We start from the raw sequence: 6,628 nt of genomic DNA, 5'->3' as shown, positions 1-6,628 counted from the left end.
CCTCTCATGACAGATTTCTCTGTCCAGTTGGTTGAACAGAAGAAGAAAATGACCTTTGAAGCAGATCCTCAATGCTAGTTCTTAAATGATAAATGGTGTAAACTTATAGGATGCTTTTCTACCTTCTCAGAAGGCCCCAAGCGCTTTACAGTTACACTCTCAATCATTTACATACACATCCAGTTATACGCTGATGGCTGTGGCACCAACCGATAACCACATGAAGCATTGTAGGGTTCAGTGTTTTGTCCAAGGACATTTCCACACATGAGCATGCAGGAAGCAAATCTGTGATCATCCAATCAGAGCTCGACCGCTCTACCTCTGTATCACAGCAGCCCCAATGTTGTGTTCTTAGACTATTTACTTTTTTTTTATGTGTACTTCAGATAAATCCACCTTGGTATATATCTTCACCATCACAGAATTTTATGCTTTTTTTCATATTTTGTTGATTCATTTACAGCTTTTTACTTGTGTGAATGTCACCTCCGATCTATGTGTGATTGGGATCCTTTGTGCCTCTTTTAAATGTTGTTTTTTGCCTTTTCACACATTCCATCAGGGGTTGCTACAACAAATCAGCTTTCACTGATTCACACTGGTGGTTTGGCAGAGAGAAGTGATGTGAATTCCAGCTCTTCTTAGAGGGCCAGGTTTGTTTAATCAGTTTCAGTATCAGTCACCTGGCTTTTTTGGCTCCCAAACAGCTCTTCAACTATAATTTTTTTTTTGCTTGATTTTTTTAAAAACAATTTTAAAGTGTAACAACACAAAACACTTCAACCACAACTTAAAATACAAACTAAAATCTGAAAAAAGGGGGAAAAAATAGATTTTTATTCACGGTAAAAGTTGGCACTTAGAAGTAAATGATTCAGCTTTGAGGAGCTGATCTAGTAATGATCTAGTAATCCATAATGATCTTCCCAGTTCCACCGAAGATTCTTTCAGTTCTCAGGTACAGATTGGTTGTGAAACTGGTTCTGTAGACAACTGTTTACTTACAGACTGCTCTTTTTCTTTAAAAGTAAAAGTGAAATGGTTTCAGATTTTGCTTCTTTTTCTAGTGTAACTTGTTTCTCTTCCTGTTGCACCTGGCGCTCTCTCTGTCTCTGTCCTTCATTGATACACGTCTCCTGACGCGCGTTTACAGTTTTTATTTATTTATTTATTTTATTGTTTACAAACAATTTTACGGGCTCCATTTCTCAAAATACAAAAACAATTATCCAAACAGCACACTCAATTTGGAGAATTCCTAGATTGTTTGCAAAATGACACATTTCAGTCAAAACATTTACACACATTTGTAAAAATGTCATCAGTTTTCCTTTAACCAACACAGTCCTCAATGATCAGACACTATTGCAAATTCACACTGCTGTGATAAATGGAAAACAAAATTGTAAAAAACGAATTTTAGGAATTTTAGGATTTTTGGACAGACACTGTTATGTGTGTGATCATTTTGATGACACAACAAAATAGTGACAAACCATTCTTTATGATTAGTTTGAGATATAGGGAGAATGTACACAAATAGGCCTAAACATACCAAGCACGGCACAACACTGATGCTGCAGATTGAATATTCAATGTATTTATTTCAGTTCAAGAAATTCAGTATTCCTTACCATAATCAGTTACAGGAATCAACCAACAAGGAAATCAGTGAAACAAATAAAATCTGTGGGCAAATCAAAATTACTGCATGAAGTAAATACAGTTTGACCGTGACAAAAAGAGCAACACAAATCCTGTAACTGTTCCTCATCTCTCCGTGTGGCTGCATCAGGACATAAGATTTCATCCACATCACAGGTTATGTCTTCATTGGCAAGAATCACCTTGAGTGATGAATCCGCCCCTGCACAGAAACTCCTTCGATTTCATCTCGTGTGCTCCACGTGCTCCATGGGGCAAACGGTCATAGGACCGCAGGCCGAATACCTTGTACCGCCATGCTGAAAAAAACTCTTCAATTGGATTCAGGAAGGGGGAGTATGGGAGAAGGTAAAAGAATTCAAATCCAGGGTGATCATAGAACCAACTCTTGACCAGAACAGCTCGATGAATGTGAACTCACCTTTTATAGCTCACCTGAGTGCTGCCTTTTCAAATTTGCATATGTGTGCTTACTCACCTTGTGGATGTGGGTATCCACTTTGTTTATTAGTGTATTCATTGACAATCCAGTGCTTTGTGATGACAAGGCAGTAACCTCACAATCCTTATCTGTGTCTAAGGTGTCAAAATGTGTGTAGAGTGTCACAAATCATTGTGTTAATGTTTTGCAAAAAGAGTGAAGCAGACGTTGTGTGGAATGCTGTGCAAACCTGTGGCGGTGTTTTGCTCCTTGGAGTCGAATTTAGCAAATTCTACCGATGTCATTATTTTGGAGTGTAAATAATCATTAAAAAACTGTAATGAGCTACACCCCACCCCCCTTTGCTCAATGCAAAGCAAACATGTATTGACCAAACACATGCAGTTTGAAGAGAAAGACGAGTAAGAGAGAGTGAAATAACAACCCACTCTCAGTAAAATGCGTACATATTCCACGACTTTGCACTCTGAAATACCGTGTATAATATACGCCAAACGCGCTTTTTGCGTGCATATGATACGCAATGGTAGAGAATGGGTTGCGCAGGCGTACAATATACACGCCTTTTTAGGTTTCGTTTTGATCACGTGGTCAGAAATCCTCCGGCTCTTTTCTAAATAACGTCGTTCCTGGTTAAGGTTAGGATTACGGTTATGGTTAGAAAAGCAAATTGATCGTTTGTGGGGCTGCCTGTGATGCTCACGCCTCCACCAGGGGACATGTCAATCGTGGAAAACACGTTTAACACGTTTAGGACCGCGCGTATTATATGCACGCAAAAAACGGTTTTGACGTATATTATACACGGTATTTCCCAAATCATGGCATATGTACGCATTTTACTGAGACCGGGTTGGAAATAAAGTTGAACAAAACAAAACATGATTCTCAGTAATGAGCCGACTCTTGTCATTTGTCCTCAGGATATGGTCGAAGCGTTTCCACGTTTATCATTTAAAGATCTTTCTGATTGATTTGTCTACCACATTCTCCCAGTAGACTACTCTCAACAGGTTTTGGCCTCTGATCAGACTCACCACCAGGTGGTCATCAGCTCAAAGCGTAGCCTCTCACTTCATCCAGATGTTCAGAGCTAAAGTTGGCTGGTGACATGTTGTCGATCAAGATGAAGTCATTAATTGTAAAAGTCTGTCATTAGCAGAAGAATGAACTAATGTATCTCAGTTTTTTCCTTAACACCAGCGAGTCCACTGATCACAGTGATGGAGGTCAGAGATGTAGATGAAATCCAACACATTCTTATTCCCAAGTTGTCATATTTTGACATTTGGTTCAGAACCCATTTGCGTAGAAAACTTATTGCACATAAAAAAAAAATATTTTTTGATCTGCTGGAAGTTCATTCTGGGGTCCCCACCTCTGGGCTGCAAACCGGAAACTGTCCAGTACCGGGACACAGTGCGCACCAGTATCCTAACCCAGAACTATTACCCTAACCCTAACCTGGTACCGCTTCATGACCGCTTCATGTCAGTTTCTCTGGTGGTCCCACCTGTGTTTGCCCACTTTGGGTTGAGTAGACACTTAGTGGGCTGGTTTGCTTATCTAGCCAGTTGTCCGGTAGACAGTGCAGCAAACCCCACTGTCCAGGGTCTGGCAGAGCTAGCAGGGTCGCCACCCAGACTGCTGCTACCAATGTAGTCCAACACAGGTGGGGCCACCACAGACAAACCCAAGTGGGTCCAACATTTTCTGCCCACTTTTAAACCAATACTTCATTTTTGTCTTGTGTATTCAGATAATACATTTTATGTTACATTAAGATCATTTATATGAATTAATTACAAGTCATAATTTCTCACACATACAAATAATGGAAAGACAGCACAAAACATAAAGTGTTTTATGAATAAGTGAAGTAGAAATTTGGCTTGGCATTGCAGTTCGGAAAAAAAGCGACCACCCCACTAATATCTACAGAGGATTCTACAACATGATCTGCATGGTATAAGTAAGATGAAGTCATCCTAATTCGTAAAAGTGAAAAAGGTTCCCATGACTGTTCCAAACACAGAACAAATAAACACTAAAACACATAGACACAGTCTGAAGATCTGTTTTGATCTCACAGAATAATGATGATGATGTCCTGAGTGATGAAGACCTGCCGGTTTCTCTGCACTAATGGAGACATGAAAACATTTCTGAACTGCACATTTTTATGCTTCAATATATTCACCAGCAAGTTTTCCTTAATTGAGGTAAACTCTGGGATTGGAACTACTGTAGTCTAAAGTTATCCATTAGCATTTATGTTACNGTTGATGTTTCTGTTGTTCTGGATTCATATCGTTTATCTGGAATAAGTTCAACTGTGCTGCGTTTTCCTCTTTTCCTAAGAATAAACTGAGGAGCCTGAATGTCAGAATCATGTTTGTACCAGTAAAGATCAGGATAGCTGTAATCAGTCTGATAGTTACATCTCATTGTAAGAGATTTTCCTTCAGTTCCTGTAAGTTGATCCTGATCAGGAGATATTGTGTCTCCAGCTGTGAGTCCTGGAAAAAGTGGAGAAAATGAAGCCATTAGATGAATGAGATGATGAGTTCATGCAGCAGCTTCAAGCAAACTTGAATCTCTGTTCTTAAACTCACCTAGAATGTGAGATAGAAGCAAAAAGAGGTAAAGCAACATGTCTTTGGAGTTCTTGAAGACACACAGACAGCAGATGAACTCTGTTCTTCCACTGCAGCACAATGAGGGAGAAATAATGTCACTGGATGATCTGAAGTTCAGTGGGCGGGGCCAATTAACTTTTCTTAAGATCATCTGAACCAATTAAAGAGCTTAGTGTTTCCACGACACCTTTAACTCTTAACATTACTGATTTGTTTATCTGATTGTCATCAGTTCAGTGATAAGATTGGACTTCATTGTGGTCATTTTCTTTTTTTTTATTTCTCAGACGTGTTCCAAATTTTGGGGGATTTCTTAGAAGTGTTCCTAATTTTTTTGCACTAAATTAGATCATTCTGGACTTGATGTTTTGTTCAGATTGAAAACAATTCCCCTTTGGTGGTAAAAAGTTGGAGTTTGAAAGTTTGTTACGATATGAAAACCTTAGAAAGCCACAATTTTCTTTTGTTGTGTTTTGATCTTTTACCACACCAACATGTTAAAGATTTAAATAAATATACCTTGAAATGAGGCTTCAACATAAATGATTAGGTTAGAATACAAATAGATTAATTGTATTAATTGATTACAAGTCGTGATTTAATCACACACAAAACAATTGCTGGCATAACAGCACTATGATAAAGCATACAATGATTTATAAATAAGATTCAAATTAGAAATCTGGCATGATATTGAAGTGGGGGAAATATTTTGGGGATCTGTCCACACCTATGACCACACCACTATCATCCTCTGACTCTACAGCAGGATTTGCATGATCAAAGCAAGATTAAGTCATCCCTATTTGTACAAGTGAAAAAGATTCCAATGGTGTGACAGGGATCATTGGTGATTCTCATAACTACTCAAAGCTACATGGACAAGTCTTCAAACTAACTTGTACTTGTTCACAACAGAGTATGAAGGTAACCGTCATATGAGCACTCATTTGTTCCCCTTTCAAAATTAGTCAAGAAAATACTGTGAACAACATGCATGTAATTGTGGAAACAATTGTTAAATTCAAGAAAATTGTTGACACTCAGGTGAAATAAAAATGGTGAGGTCTCACAAGTGCCCAGTATGGGCTCATACAACACAAAAGCTTCTCATTTTCTCAGACCGTCCGACCGTCTTTATATTTGTTCCTAGAAAACAAAAAGGGTTCTTGACGAGCCTTGACTACCCCACTACACCACTATGTGAAACGATGTGTCCCGTTCTTAACTAATTTGAGAAGTTCTTTNACTCAGGTGAAATAAAAATGGTGAGGTCTCACAAGTGCCCAGTATGAGCTCATACAACACACAAAAGCTTCTCATTTTCTCAGACCGTCCGAGCGTCTTTATATCTGTTCCTAGAAAACAAAAGGGGTTTTTGACGAGCCTTGACTACCCCACTACTCCACTGTGTGAAACGATGTGTCCCGTTCTTAACTAATTTGAGAAGTTCTTTTTCTTTTCCACTTGGAGGTGACGAGTATATGAACACCAGGCCAAACAGAGAGGAGTGTGGATGGTCAGGAGCATGAAGATGATTGTCATGAGAGCGAGGACATCCACTCTGACCAGTGAAGTTTACTGTAAAACTTCATTTACAGAACTGTCTGCTGGATTGGATTTTTCTTGTGTTTTTATGTATGCACTCTACATGTGTGTGAATATGGTTTGTTTTGGGTTCGTCACAAAAAAAAAAAAAAAAACATAGCTTGTTCACATCACTGATTTCATACAACTAAAATATTCTGATGGGGTTCCTCAGGGTTCATTGGATGGGTTCTCCTGTTTGAAAATATGAAACCTTTAGGGATCACATCATGAAGACATCAGTTATGGTTATGATAGTCAGCTGTAGTGCACCCTCTAGTGGTTGTTCTAG

The 6,628-nt window shown here is 38.8% G+C and overlaps 1 gene segment (V, D, J or C); it reads right to left on the bottom strand.

Moving 5' to 3' along the window:
• LOC112140752 overlaps positions 1-6,628 on the bottom strand; it is a 13,185-nt gene that overhangs the window by 5,630 nt on the left and 927 nt on the right.

Source organism: Oryzias melastigma, unplaced genomic scaffold, assembly GCF_002922805.2.
Source record: "Oryzias melastigma strain HK-1 unplaced genomic scaffold, ASM292280v2 sc00331, whole genome shotgun sequence".
NCBI classification, from domain to species: domain Eukaryota; kingdom Metazoa; phylum Chordata; class Actinopteri; order Beloniformes; family Adrianichthyidae; genus Oryzias; species Oryzias melastigma.
Note: the sequence above shows the minus strand (reverse complement) of the source record. Positions and strands in the feature narration are given on the sequence as shown.